The 15040-nt window shown below is 37.2% G+C and overlaps 1 protein-coding gene across 2 annotated transcripts in view; it reads right to left on the bottom strand.

The window, feature by feature from the left end:
- ZNF385D (zinc finger protein 385D) overlaps positions 1-15040 on the bottom strand; it is a 975802-nt gene that overhangs the window by 380495 nt on the left and 580267 nt on the right. The window lies entirely within an intron of this gene.

Below are 15040 nucleotides of genomic sequence, written 5' to 3'. Positions count from 1 at the left end.
TACATGACAAATGTAACTCTATTTTTCTTAGGATTTTTTGGAGAATTAAATTGGACAAGATTTTTGGAAAACATGGTCTACTACTTTTAGAATGTGTCTGATATGTGTTCTCTACCATTACTCTTAGGGTGAGAGTGATAAAATGCATTGAAATAATAAAAATGTAGGTCATGGCATGTTTTATCAGAGGATGAGGGGGGAGGAGGAACAGAAATGTAATTTAACCTGGTTATATCACATCCTGGACAATTAGGCTTACTTATATGAAAATTTGTTATGCAATTATAATTGCATTCCGACTCAAAGAAGCTAACTATTAACTAAAATATTCACACCTCAATTGCAATTTCTACTTATAGCCCTGACCCTCACCCTGCTATTCTTGCTAGATCTTCATGATTGGTAACTGATCACTACTCTCCTGATTTTTGGATCAATATTTCAAGATCAACACAGGAGGCTAATACAATATTTCTTTAATAACTTTCATGTACTGGAATTTTCAGATTGTAAATACATGGCATCTGAAACAATTTGAAAAATGAAGAGCCTGGATAGGTAATGAATAAGCCATTAATAAATACAAGGGTTTATGTGCGATGGGTTTAGTTTGGTCAGGCCTTCCATTAAATTATATTCAAAACTGGGCTCTCCCAGAGAGTCTCAAATATTTCCAGTGGAACGCAGGGAAAAAGGAGAGCCAGAGTATAGACCTTCAATGAAAATCTTTGGAGTAGGAGAAGGGAAACAGCACCTTCTCCTAGGAAGACATTTAAATGCTACTATGTTACCATTTGATAAAAAATTTTTGGAGAGACCTTATTTTTTATCGACTGTCTACCTAGAGCATAAATTCAGAAAATCACCCTCAAACACCTGGGACACTCTAACAGCATTGTTTAATGTAATAGCACTGAGCCCTTAAGAGACGCCATTAAGTCTCATTGCATTCAGAACCAGCAATTTCTCCGATCCTTGTTCCCACTGTGTCTGGCTCCTTATCTGGCTTCTCTGCATGCATGAAGAACACCGTAACAGAAGCACAAAGGCACCAGGTAAAAGATGCTCTTTACAAATAATAATAAAATAAAATAGCAGCTTCAGGCAAAGTCAACTGATTTTTTTCCCTTTACAAATGTGGGGACATTAATTTGAATAACGAAACATTAAAAAGCTCACAATATAGCGAGGGAAAGTCAAGCGTTTCCTAAAATATCTTGATCGACACCCACTTCCTATGACAAGACTAAAAATACAGTATGTAAGCAAGTCTTCCAGAAAGAAAGTTGAGGCAGAGATTTCTTTTTTCTTTTCCTTTTTTTCAATCAGGACTCAGACTGCAGTACAGTGTTATCAGCATTGCCAGACTAATTCAGCAGGCAGTCAGGTTCTCTCATACACGTGCTTATCAGTCTCCTGTAAGAAGTTTGTCATTTAGTGAACTATGGGTATTAGGAACAAGTTACTGGAAGAGAAGTCTGCCAAGAATAAAACTTTAAAACCAGTCTATAAAGCAGGAGAATGTTATTATGGCTTCAAAATCCATGTTTAAAAGCAAACTATAATTGGCCATTGGGTAGATATTCTTAAAAATAGAAGGTCTCTTCCTAGCCAACTCTCAGTGTGGGCCACTTATTTACTTAGCTTTTGGTATTACTTTGAAAAATATGAGCACAATCACATTAATCATTTTTTTGGCACCGAGAATTTCTAAGGTTGATGCACTTCTCTTTTGTGTGCTTTTAGTGTGTTAATATATAGATTTCAGATAAATGGAAGCTATAAAGAAATTCAAACAGTCTACTTTTAAGTAACATGTAAAGTTATACTAATATATATTTAGATAGAGAGAAATTACGCCTGATTAGGGCATAGACTTGGTGAGGGCAGTAAGGAAGTGCACTTGGACACAAAATTTAGAGGGCACTAAACATCTCAGTGGTCAAGATAAATAGTACTTTAATTAATTAATTAATGTATTTTAAAATTGTATATATATTTAAGTATACTGCATGATGTTTTAGACATTTCCTATTTTAATATATTTTAAAAAGTCATAATTAATGCAAAAAAGAACCCATAACAAAGAAAATGTCAAAATTTTAAATAAGGACAGGGTCAATTTTAGTGATTTCTCTCCCTGCCTTAGGCTCCAACATGGCTCCACATGGCACTGTTACTGACTGTGATTTTTATTTCAGAATCTGATCTTTAATTTATCATGGACATTTTTGCATTGTAATTTTTTTAAATGTTGCATTCAAATATTATTTATCGTGATTACTGTTGTTTTTGGTGACCCCTTAAATGATATCTGAGGCAGGTACTCACTCACCTCGTCCTAGTTTAGCTCCAACATAGATGCACATGCACAATCCATGCATGCACTTCACAGTGGCGTCACCCCTGGTTCCCTGCGCCGACCGGGGAGGTTGGACTTGTAAAAATGGAGGATAAAAACTGTGCAATAATTTGACCCCAAATCACGTCACTATTAAGAAGGCAGCTAGAATGGGAACCCTGGTCTGTGGTATATCTGAGCCCCATATTTTTTCTAGCTTTACTGAGGAATAATTGACCATTAAAAATTATATATATATGGTTCATAACTTGATGATTTCATATACGGGCACATTGAGAAATAATCACAATTATGCTTATTCACATATTCATCATTTCCTATAGTTACCATCATTTTGTGTGTGTGTGTATACATACGTGTGTGAGAACACTTAAGAATTTTCTCACCAAACGTTTGCCCTCTTAGCAAATTTTCAGTACACTATGCAATATTAATAACTATAGGTACAACAGCGTTGTACCTATATTCTGGACATTCGATGTCCAGAAACTTGAATAGCTAAAGCTTTGCACCCTTTAACCATCACTCACCTTCCTGGTATCTCCTCAGCCTCTGGCAACCACCATCCTACTCACTGATTCTATAAATTTCAGTACTTTAGATTTCACATGTAAGTGACATTTTGAAGTATTTTAACCATTTTGCTACATCGTTTCTCCCTTTCTGTTCATAGTTATCATAACACAGTAACAAATTCAATTCAACAAACACCTGTTAAGTATCTATTTCATCCCTTGTGGCACTTTGCTAGAAAATTTGAAGGTCAATAGGACACTTTTGTTTCATGACCCATGGAGAAATATATAAACCTGTTTGACTAACTGTACTGAATGTGGCAATTGCCTTTTCCCTACTGATTAGCCTGCAATCACATAAATTCAATACTTCATTTCCATAGAGGCTGCATTGGCAACTAAGCTTGACCTTGGTGTGAGAAAGCGAGAAACAAAAGCAGGAAGTGTTGAGCATGTGACTTATCCCAAGTGCTGTTACTTTATGATTTTTTTTTCCATGTGACTTCATTTAACCTTCATAAAAGTCATGTGTGATATTGATGCTTTTATTATTCTAATGGAGAGGTTCTCAGAGGTTCATAATCTGTTCAACATCACAAACGTAAACAGAACCGGGACTCAAACTCAGCTTTCTTTGACACTCCTTTTCCAGGATTCCTCACGAAGGACTTTATAAGCTTCTCTAAGTGCTAATACTTCCCTACTGCCTGTATTGGGAAAAAACAGGTCACCGTGTCCTATGCACGGCATGCCAGTAAATGTCCTTACTAGAAATATTTTTGACAGTCCCAGTCCAAGGAAAAGCCAAGAAAGGTTTGAGAACACAGTACTCCTTTAGGGAGGTCGGCTTTTTTTTTCTTCATTGTTTGCTTTCGCATATTTCAGATTTTAAATCTATACAATTCACAGCAAATGGGATATAGTGCCTCCAGAAAGAATTATTCAAAAGTCTTTAATCAGAAATTTTGTTCTCATTTTCAGTGCCCTGAAACCACATAGCTTTTCTTAGTACATTATCTTTGAATCAATCTATGCTAGGCCATCAGTAAGAAAAACAACTTTCAAATATCTCCCATTGTGCAAAAACTATGATCTGGAACAGTACAGCATTAGTGGTGACAGAATAATAAGGCCATTTATACTTTTCTGCTTGGTAGTTCATAAAACCAAGTTGCATCTAAGTAATTTTTTTAGCATTATGCTTTTGCCATGTCTGCGAACATATGCTAATGAATGAAATCAACAGTTTTTTTTTGTTGGATAAACAAACCTTATCTTTTAAACCAGAAACGAATTCCCAAGCTAAGTCTCCAAATATATTTTCCTAAGCCCATGTGAAGTAGTCCATTATATTATTTGGGGAATTATGCTACAAAGAAAAAGATGAAAATTTTATATCTATTTAAACCTAATGAGAAAATAGTGTGAACTGAACATGGGTCTATCTTCATTCTTGCCTGAAACCACACGTAAATGACAAGGAATTCTAAAAAGTGTTAATCAATGAGGGCATAGTAATAAGAGAGTAAACAATAATATATAAGTGATATCAAATCATTTTTGGAAGATAAAGAGAATGGAGGAAAAAACACCTGATAAAGCAAAATAGTGAAGGCTTCAAGTAACTATCTGGGGGGTTACTGATGAAAGATCAGCTCATTGAACTCTCAGATCCTCCAACCGCTCAATGATAGAAGGTGTGAGGTACCTCAGGTGTGGGTGTAAATAGAGAGCATACCTCCTCCCCCCTCCTCTCCTCTTTCTCCAAATGAGAAAATGGACTTCGAAGACTCACTAAGTGGGAACATGGGCACAAAGAAAAGAAGTGGTGAGAAGTGAGGAGCTAAATCAAAAATAGATGTATTTAGTGAAAGTCTAAAAACTAAATGGGAATACCCAGCCCTAAGCCCCGTGCCCCCACTCCTTACCCAGATGCTAATATCCAGCACACCACTAACCACGCACACTGTCCTATGGGAGTGTAGAAGCTCTTTCTCAGGAGAAACAGAAAGATCCCAGAGAAACGCCGTTCAGACACTGACATTTTGGAGGCTGTCAAGGAAAAGCCAGCTTTCTACCCAATCACCCTGCAATGAAAGTCACCAGGCCATAAGCACTGCCATCAATTCATTAACATGCCATTCTTAAACATGAACGGACAGGAAGGTAACAACGTATTTGAGGAAAGCCTCCATCGTGAAAAGCAGAGGCCAAAACAATTGAGGATAAAATTCAGAGAGCCAATGTTTAGGGGAAGAAGAGAGTACTTTTTTAAAAAAAAGAGAGCAATAACTCGGGAGGCTGAGGCAGGAGAATGGCGTGAACACGGGAGGCGGAGCTTGCAGAGAGGCGAGATCGAGCCACTGCATTCCAGCCTGGGCGACAGAGCAAGACTTCGTCTCAAAAAAAAAAAAAAAAAAAAAAAGAGAGAGAGAGCAATAGTTAATAATCTCAGAGAAGCAGAAATTAATATTGCGCCCATTAAAAAGACCCAAAAGAATGATGTGATGCAAATGAGCTAAGAAGAGCTCTACAAAATTAAAATTATGATAGGAATAATTAAATTCTCAATAGAAGTATTAGAAGGTTAAGTTAAAGGTATCTTCCATCGAGTAGAAATAGAAAGATAGTAAGATGGGGTGGGCGCAGTGGCTCACGCCTGTCATCTCAGCACTTTGGAAGGCCGAGGTGAGTGGATCACCTGAGGTCAGGAGTTGGAGACCGGCCTGGCCAATGCGGGGAAACCCTGTCTCTACCAAAAACACAAAAATTAGCCGGGCTTGGTGGCAGATGCCTGTAATCCCCTCTACTTGAGGGGGCTGAGGCATGAGAATCGTTTAAACCTGGGAGGCAGAGGTTGCAGTAAGCTGAGACCACATCACTGCACTCCAGCCTGGGGGATACAGCGAGACTCTGAATTACCTAAAGAGACAAATGTGACATGTGTCTCTGTCTTTAATCAGAAATTTTGTTCTCATTTTCAGCGTCCTGAAACCACGTAGCTTTTCTTAGTACATTGTCTTTGAATCAATCTATGTTAGGCCATCAGTAAGAAAAACAACTTTCAAATTTTTGAGACACTACATTTTTATTTTTCTGTTTCTTTTTTAAATTTTTGATTCGGGGCATATGTGCATTTTTAAAAGAATAAACTCCTCCATGCTCTTCCTCTCCACTGTAAGACATGCTTTATTCAAAGGAGGCAATAGTCTTGCTAGGGACAACATGAAATACAGGACACAGGAATCATGGGATCCAACAACTGTAGAAGTTCAGAAATGTCCAAGGCGCTGGCCAATGTGGCCAATGAGATGCTGTGCTAAAACAGCTGCACAGAAGGCCTTGAGACCTGCTGGTCTAGATTAGGGCAGGAGGTCAGAGAGCATGAGGACAGAACAAAAAAAGAATGGAGCAGATAGATTTTCTGACAGATGAGACCATGTGCTGTTGAAAGTTGTGGAAAAAAGTATCTTCCCAACCATAAGCAAGTAAAAAAATTAAGACAATATTTAACTCCTAGAAAGACAAAAAGAAATTATTCAGTAAAGCAAAAGTAATTATAGGCCATTACTTGGCTCCACCATGAACAGTGGATTCAAAGGCATAATAAAGAAAACACAAAATACTGATTTAATTAAATCCATAATATAATTATCTTTGGAGAATGGGGGAGGGTATGTGTGGCATTCTAATTTAGAAATTTGAGATATACTGCCTAAAATGATAAATCAACCAAGAGCAATACACTCCTGTTATTAGTAAGAAAAATATACACCCCAGAAGAAATATCTAGGAGAATTCAAAGCGGCAGATTCCACTGATTAGGACTTGGGAGTGGGGACAGCTAGGGCAGACTGTTGGTTTTGTTGTTGTTGCTCTAAACCTTAAAGCACTATCTGACTTTCACTCAACTATGGGCATGTGTTCATTTGTTAAATGCACACACACACAGACACACACACACATACACACACGTGTGTGCACACACACATATATACAGATTAATAAAAAGCAAAAACCTTAATAGATTCCTTTTAACTGCCTTATTGCAAATACCTCTTTCTGAAGAATAAAGGTAGACATCACTGATTTACATGGTCAGAAAAGAGCCTCATTTGCCTGTATTTAGAAAATTCTTGATTTGCATGTTTATGTAAAAAAAAATAAAGCAAGGAAAGAAATTAAATACTAAACAAAGAAGTAAAATGCTTAAAATATTCAGCAAAATAGCTGCATTATCACATATACTGTAACCAATTTGGGGCCATAATAAATGAATATTCTACAACCTCTGTGTATGTGGCTTCTTGGGTTCTTTCAACTTGTCAATGTTGTCAGATTATGACAAGAATATTGGGTAAGGGGATGAAAAGCTCTTAACAGGAAACTGGCTAATACAGTCAGACTTTAAAATGAAACACTTTGAAGCTGTTACTAGCCTTAGACAGAGGAATATGAAATCTTCAGTAACTATTAAATGAAAGGGCCAAGATGTAGAGAATAGCACATATACTCTACAAAACACAAACACACACATAACTATCTATGCTCATGGATAAAAAGACTTTGGGAGGACATGTATTAAACTGCTAACAATGTTGGCCTCTGAGGAAGAAGTCTCCGGGGAGAGATTCAGATTTCATTCAAAACTCTTTCAGTATTCTGAGCTTTAAAAATCAATGCATACGTGGCTTTTTTTTTTCAATAAAAAAGTGGCTCATAAAGATACATTAGATGCCAATTCTCATCATACTCCTGTTAAAATAGATGGTGTTGAGGAAGATTGATCAAATTATACAAAAGGGAAAAGGAATATGATTTCACTTATGTAGAACTAACACACAGAGTTATCTGTTGGTGATAAGATTTGGGGTGATTGTTGTTTCTTTCTAATTTTTTTTGAAGTTTAAATATTTTCTACAGTTATATTTGTATTTCTTTTAAAATGAAAAAAGATTACTGAAAAAATAAAGAGAAGAAAATGTCATTCCTTTATCAGTTCTCTAGGGCACAGAAGATGTGCAGTCAGAATGCAGCTTTTTTGGAAGGGGAGGGTGAGCATCTGGGTATTACATTTGCAGATGGACTTCATACCCAGCATATGGGAAATTTTCTCAAGGAAAATCATTTCTGTAGAGGCACGAGTTGCTATTTAAACCTTGGCAGACTAGGTCTTTTTATGTTTGACTTTTCTCTCTCCATATGAGAATTAAGCATATGCTCAGATTTTCTTAAGGAGTTTCCTTATTATTGAAGTTAATTTTTTTCTTTGTAAAGACTGTAAATTTATAGAACGTGAAATTTGATAGCTTAGATTTTTTTGCTTGTTCTTTAGGACCATTTATTTTCTCTTCCTGCTTCCTAAGTTGTCAGGTATGTTACAACAAGGGGTAAGGAAACAAAAAAACCAGCATAAACCAATGTGAAGAAATATACAGAACTAGTGGCACTTGAACCAAGCAGGCATAGCGCCATTTCAGAATAACAAGCAACTTTATTCTCAATTTACCAGAGGTTATAGCTCTAAAAATCACAAGTACTTTTCATGAGAAGTAAATGCCTTTATAAAGGTCAATGCAGCATTTATAAGCTTTATTGCATGTTTTCTGTCCTTTTCTGAGGTATGTAAAAGGAACACAATAGACATTTTTTTAAATCAGTCTGCTGCAATGTGACTAGTTTGCTTTCAACTAAATAAGCTGTTTTGATGTGGGGCCATTTTTAACAACAACAAAAACCCAATAAACAAATTCCTTTAGTGGCTCAAAGTAAGAAACAAACATAAAATATGCAGTGGCATGTGATATTAGGGGACAAATGAAAAACATTTAACTATGAGCAATAGTGACAAGAAGCAGGAGGTATCCCAAAAATGTCTTCACTTCAGATAATTTGCCCCTTAAAATCAGAGGATTTAAGGAGGAACTCCTTTCCCCAAGAAGAAATCTGGCTCCTTCAATTTCCTGTCCTGCTTTGGAGACAAAAGTCTGAAATTCTGCCAGTGCTTAGAGACTTGAGTTCCCCAGTGAATATTTTACAAAACATTAGCAGCTCTAAAGGTTTTCATTATTTAATGGCCTCTAACATTATGCATCAAAATGAAAACTAACACAAAGTTTAGAAAGTTTAAGTAATAGTTACTCACAGTCTACATATTGGGCCTGGATCGAATCGCTTTTTGTTCTTGTTGTTGAGATGGAGTCTCTCTCTGTCACCAGGCTGGAGTGTAGTGGCGCGATCTCGGCTCACTGTAACCTCCGACTCCCTGGTTCAAGGGATTCTCCTGCCTCAGCCTCCAGAGTAGCAGGGATTACAGGCACATGCCACCACGCCCAGCTAATTTTTGTGTATTTAGTAGAGAGAGGGTGTCACCACGTTGGCTAGGATGGCCTCGATCTCCTGACCTCGTGATCCACCTACCTCGGCCTCCCAAAGTGCTGGGATTACAGGCATGAGCCACTGTGCCCGGTCCTAATCATTTTTATATTCTATTTGGTCTTTTCTGCAAAAGACATTTGAGAATCAAAAGACAGAGGGTCCAAACTTTGGGACTTCTTTCATCAATAAATTATATTGTTTTGAGCAATTAGTTTTTCTGGGGCATCATTCCCATATCTATAAATGAAGTGATGGGGCAGATACATTCTGATGCCCCTCTTGATTTTAATATTCAATGACAAAGACATGCTGTTCTTTCATAGAGCACTTTGTTCCCTCCATTAAAAGAAGAACCTGGAGATTTATTGAGTTGTGACAACCATTCTTTGTCTCTAGGGAAGTAAATATTTCCCCTACCCCACTACAGCCCTCAGACTAAATCTGGCCAGCCACCTGTTTTTCTAAATAACTTTTTATTGGAAGATAGCCACACCTATTTGTTTGCTTATTGTCTATGGTGGCTTTCAGGCTATAATGGCACAGTTGAGTATTCAGCTGGAGACCATCTGGCATGGAATACCTAAAATAGTTAGTAGCTGGCTCTTTAGAGAAAGAATCTTTACATCCTTGGTCTAGAGGATCTTTGAACTGCTAAAGACTTTCTTAGCCCCTAGGAGTTTTGGGAACCTGAAGCAGATGTCCAGGTGGGCCATGCAGGAGACTTGCAAACACAGCAAAAAGCAGGCCCTAGACCCCCTTTTAGTCATTTCCCATCCTGCTCACTCCTCAAAAGTGGACCCTTACTCCCAATTGAGTAAAGTTGAATGTCCAGATTCTTAAGATTAAAAGAATAGCTTTCATCTAGAGCATCCAGCTATTTTGTGCCAAATGATTGTTTTGATTTTTTTTAAAAGACCCAATTCTTCTGGTTTTGTACATTTTTATTAATCTCTGACCAGTATTCAAAATTGTGGGTTGGTCACTGACTTTTGGGTAAATACGATTAAAACAATGGACCCTCCTCAGGAAAATGTGCCCACATAATGCAAATAACATTTTATACCCAACTTTTGAGGGCTGTAGGGAGTAGACAACATTAAAATTTCGGAACGCATAGCCACCATAGTTTCTAAGTGAGATAATTTGTGTAATAATCTTACTACAAAAGTTAGCATTATTATACAGAATTCAATGCCAATGTAACACAGCAGAATGTCAAATGAAGAGTCGAAGAATAAAGTTATGCATCATCTCTGCTGCTAACTAGCTATGAGAGCCACTGAAGCACTCTATGCTTTGGGTTCCTCATTTATTAATAGTGAAAATAATAAATGTCCTGTATACGCCACAGGCTGTGATAAGAATCAAATGAGGTATTGTTAAGGAAATGTTTTATAAACCATAAACGTCAGCTCATTTGAGTAGTGATTTTGACTACCCATTTTGCAGATAGCGGGAACAAAGAACAATAGATCCTTTGTATTCAAAATGTATTTGAAATGCAGATTCTCAGGGACTGAACTAGACCTAGTGAATTAGAATTTGCATTTTAACAAGATCCCTCTGTGATTTGTGTGCATGTTAAAATTTGAGGAGCATTTCCACAGAAAGTTCTCTCTGCAAAGTGCAAACCACTTCCTAAGGCTGATCTTCAGGTAAGAAAACAGGCCTGCAGAGCCTAGAGGACATGCTGAGATTTTGTACAAGTCAAGCTGTAAAGAGATGGGAGCAAAACAAACATTAGATTTTAGAAATGATTTTTAAATGGTTCTGTGCTCGGGTCACTCACTGCCCAGTGAAAGAAAAGCACATCATTAAATAAGCAAAACGTTCTGTAAGGAACCTTAAAAACAGCTTGACCAGGTTGCTGAAATGCACAAAAAGTTAGATCTATTGTCATGAGTTTAGGGAACCATTCTCAGGACAAGTCAGATTTCTAGACCTTCTTTTCATCTGCAAAATTGTCAAATGAGGAACTGTATCTATGTTTCTGGAATACCTCATTAAGATGGAGTAAAATCAGTTACCAAAACTAGGCTTTGCTGACTATCTTCCATACCACTCATCAAGGATCAGGGACATAATATGCAAGAAGATATGGAGAGGGGACAAAGAATGACCAGGAATGTAAAAAACTACTGCTGACAGTGTCATCAAGAAAAACAAATGAGAGCCTTATGTGGGTAGCAAAATTTCTTTTGGTGACCGAGGAAGGCAGCTGATCTCTACCTTTGCGTTCTCCTCCACTATATGCAACTTGCTGCTTGGGGAGTAGGAGTGTACTCATGAGAATTAAAAGAGAAGAAAAGAGAAATGTTAAACCTAAGAGCTTAAATAGAGAGCTTAGACCACTGGGAGCTTCTGATCTAGTAAGGTGACTGGACATTCTGGAAGACATCTGGCCTCTGAGCCATCTCTCCCCTTGAAAGCTAGAGTTGCTAGAGTGTCATTGAAATGATAGAAAACACAGTGGATTAGAAAGTTTCTGAAACTTTTTAGGTTGCTACAACAAAACACCATAGACTGGGCAGCTTATACACAACAGGAACTTATTTCTCACAGCCCTAAAGAATGGATGCCCAAGATCCTGGTGCAAGGAGATTTGATATGCGGTGGGGGCTTGTTTCCTGGTTCATAGATAGTGCCTTCTCGTGGTGTTCTCACAGGATGGAAGGGGCTAGCTAACTTTGGGGGTCTCTTTTATAAGCATGAACCCTGAGCATGGTAGATTGGGATGGAAGGAAGAATAATCCAGGAGGTGATTACATTTTAATAACGGTAAATTTTAAAGCTGCTGCTGCTTACACACCAGGAGTGTAATGGGAAAAGAGTTTGTAAGAAAAAGGCTCAATCTGAACCCTAGTTCTGTCACTTACCACTGCTGTGTGACCTCATGTTCTACAGCCTACCTCTCTGAGCTCATCTGAACACTGCAAATATTGTCACATATCATACAATGCTATTATGACAATTAAGTAAAATAATGATCAGCAAGTATTGACAAATCATAGGTGCCTATCTACCTTTTATAATAAAGCTTAATATTTTTGCTAATACTCTCATAGCCAGTGTCCACTATAGGTTGAGTGTTGTATCAAATTATTTGTAGCTGATCCTTAATTAAATCAAATTGAAGAAGTTTTAAAATATAAAAGAATTTAATGCTTAAGTTAGAGCGTTCCAGCCCTGGTTGTCCTCAGCTCACCCTTCAGGCTTAGTTATCTAACAACAGTATTTGCCTGCTCTAAGATCACCCAGTGTGAATGGAAAAGCCATCTAAGTCTTTTTCGTGTAATTATGTACACAGTTGCTGTAGGCCTCAGGGGCCCCACTGGACCTCTAATAACGAAGAAGCCTGGAAAGTCTGTGCCTCCCCAAATTACAGCAGTGACAGGCTATGGACTCACCCCAGTAACAGATGGTTTTATTAGTAGCCACTGCCAGACACTTGGCTGAGGGCGGAGCACATAGCCATTAGCGTCTGCTCCACTTTGGTGGAATGGTAGCCGTGTGCAAAAGAAAAGCTGGGTCTAAAAATAATTGACAGTGAGGGAGACAATGTACTTTTTATGTCACCCGGGGAGAAAACAAGCTAAAATAAAATTTTTTAAAAATCCTTTCCCTTGGCTCCTGAAACAGGAAAGATAAGCTCAAATAATTGTGATATTTCCATGGAAGAGAAGCTTAGGATGTCTCCTAGTGGGAGAAAAATAAAGAAGGGGACAGAATGTCATAGGTGCCTAACACTCGGTGAATTTGTGGGAAGAAATTCTGACTCTGGCTACTTGGTAAACAAATTAAAAAATAAAATACAAAGCTTTTCTCCCACTAATGCCACTTCAGATTATAGGCACTCAAATACGATGAAAAGTGTGATTATCAAATAGCACAGAAGAAGAATGACAGGCTCTATTCTCAATGGCAAACAGAAAATACGATTTTTAACAAAACAAAAGAATATTAATTCAAGATCTAGCATGTAAAAGCTAATCATTTGCTACAAAGATAAGTAAAAGAACTTAAGGCATACGTTTGAAAGATCTAATAGTCTAGGGCAATTTTCTCAAATAGAAATGACTATGTGGCAATACTATCATAGCAGAGTCTAGAAAACGCTCAGTTTCTTCTCCCACTTGGCATTTGGATCTCGACACGGTGACCAGTTGCTTTTTTTGTTTATTTATTTTTTTTAATCAACTTCTGGTAGATTTTCCTATTTCTTTGGAGCTAAGCCAGAGTCCGAGCATATTAGAGAACCTCACTGCTGCAGTAACTAATTATCAGTCTTAACTTTGCACTGCTGTGTCACAAGTTACCACACATCTAGCAGCTTAAACCACATACATTTCCTAAATTGTTCTATTAAGACCAGCATTATCCTTATACTAAAACCCAGCAAGAACACCACAAGAAAACTACAAATCAATATCTCTCATAAATGCAAAAATCCTCAACAAAATATTGACAAATCTAATCCAAAAATGCATAAAATATTAGACATCACTACCAAGTGGGATTTATCCCAGGTATGCAAGAGTAGCTCAAAATTTGAAAATTATTTAATGTAATTCATCACATCAACAAAAGCTGGAACAACTGGATATCCACATCCAAAAAAAATTTTTTTTAAAAAGGAATCTACACACAACTTCAGACCTTACACTTCCACAAAAATCAACTAAAAGTGGATCACAGACATAAATGTAAAATACAAAACTATAAAAATCATGGAAGATAACACAGGAACACATATACATGACATCTGGGTTTGATGATGACTTTTTAGATAGAACGCAAGGCATGATCCATGCAAGAAAGGCTTGACAAACTGAACTTCGTTAAAATTAAGAATTCCTCTCCTTGAAAGACATCATCAAGAGAAAAATAAGTCAAGACATATTTGCAAAACGCATATCTGATAAAGGACTCTCATCCAAAATATACAAAGAGCTATTCAAGCTCAACAGTTAGAGAACACAATTTAAAAATGGGCCCAATACCTTGGCAGACACCTCAGCAAAGAATACATACAAATGACAAATAAGCCAATGAAAAGCTTCTTCACATTACATGTCATCAGGAAAATTCAAGTTAAAACAACTGTGAGGTGGATGTCACTATACACATATTAAAATGACCAAAATCCAGAACACTAACAACATGAAACATTGGCTAGGATGTGAAGCAACTGGAACTGTCATTCGTTGCTGGTGGAAACACAAAATCCTAGAGCCACTTTGGAAGACAGTTTGGTGGTTTCTTACAAAACTAAACATATTCTTATTATATGAGGCAATAATAACACTCCTTGGTATCTACCCAAAGGAGTTGAAAATTTATGTCCACAGAAAATTCTACAAACAACTGTTTAAAGCAGCTTTATCCTTTATTCATAATTGCCCAAACTTTGAAGCAACCAAGATGTTTTTACATAGGTGAATAGTTAGATAAACTGTGGTACATCTAGGCAATGGAATATTAGTCAAAGCTAACAATAATTGAACCATCTATTAAGCCATAAAAAGACATGAAGAAACCCTAAATCCATATTATCAAGTGAAACGAGCAAATTTGAAGAGGCCACATGCTATATGATTTCAACTATATGACAAAATGGAAAAGGAAAAACTATGGAGATAGTGAAAGATCAGTGGTTTTCAGGAATTTGGGGGTAGGAGTGGGGGATGCATAGGCGGAAAACAGAGGTTGTTTAGGGCGGTGAAAATACCCCATATAATGCCATAACCATGGAAATACACCATTATACATTTGTCTAAATGTTAGA

This window comes from Nomascus leucogenys, chromosome 4 (genome assembly GCF_006542625.1).
Source record: "Nomascus leucogenys isolate Asia chromosome 4, Asia_NLE_v1, whole genome shotgun sequence".
Lineage (NCBI taxonomy): Eukaryota > Metazoa > Chordata > Mammalia > Primates > Hylobatidae > Nomascus > Nomascus leucogenys.
The sequence above is the reverse complement of the archived record's forward strand: the minus strand, read 5'-3'. Positions and strand labels throughout refer to the sequence as shown.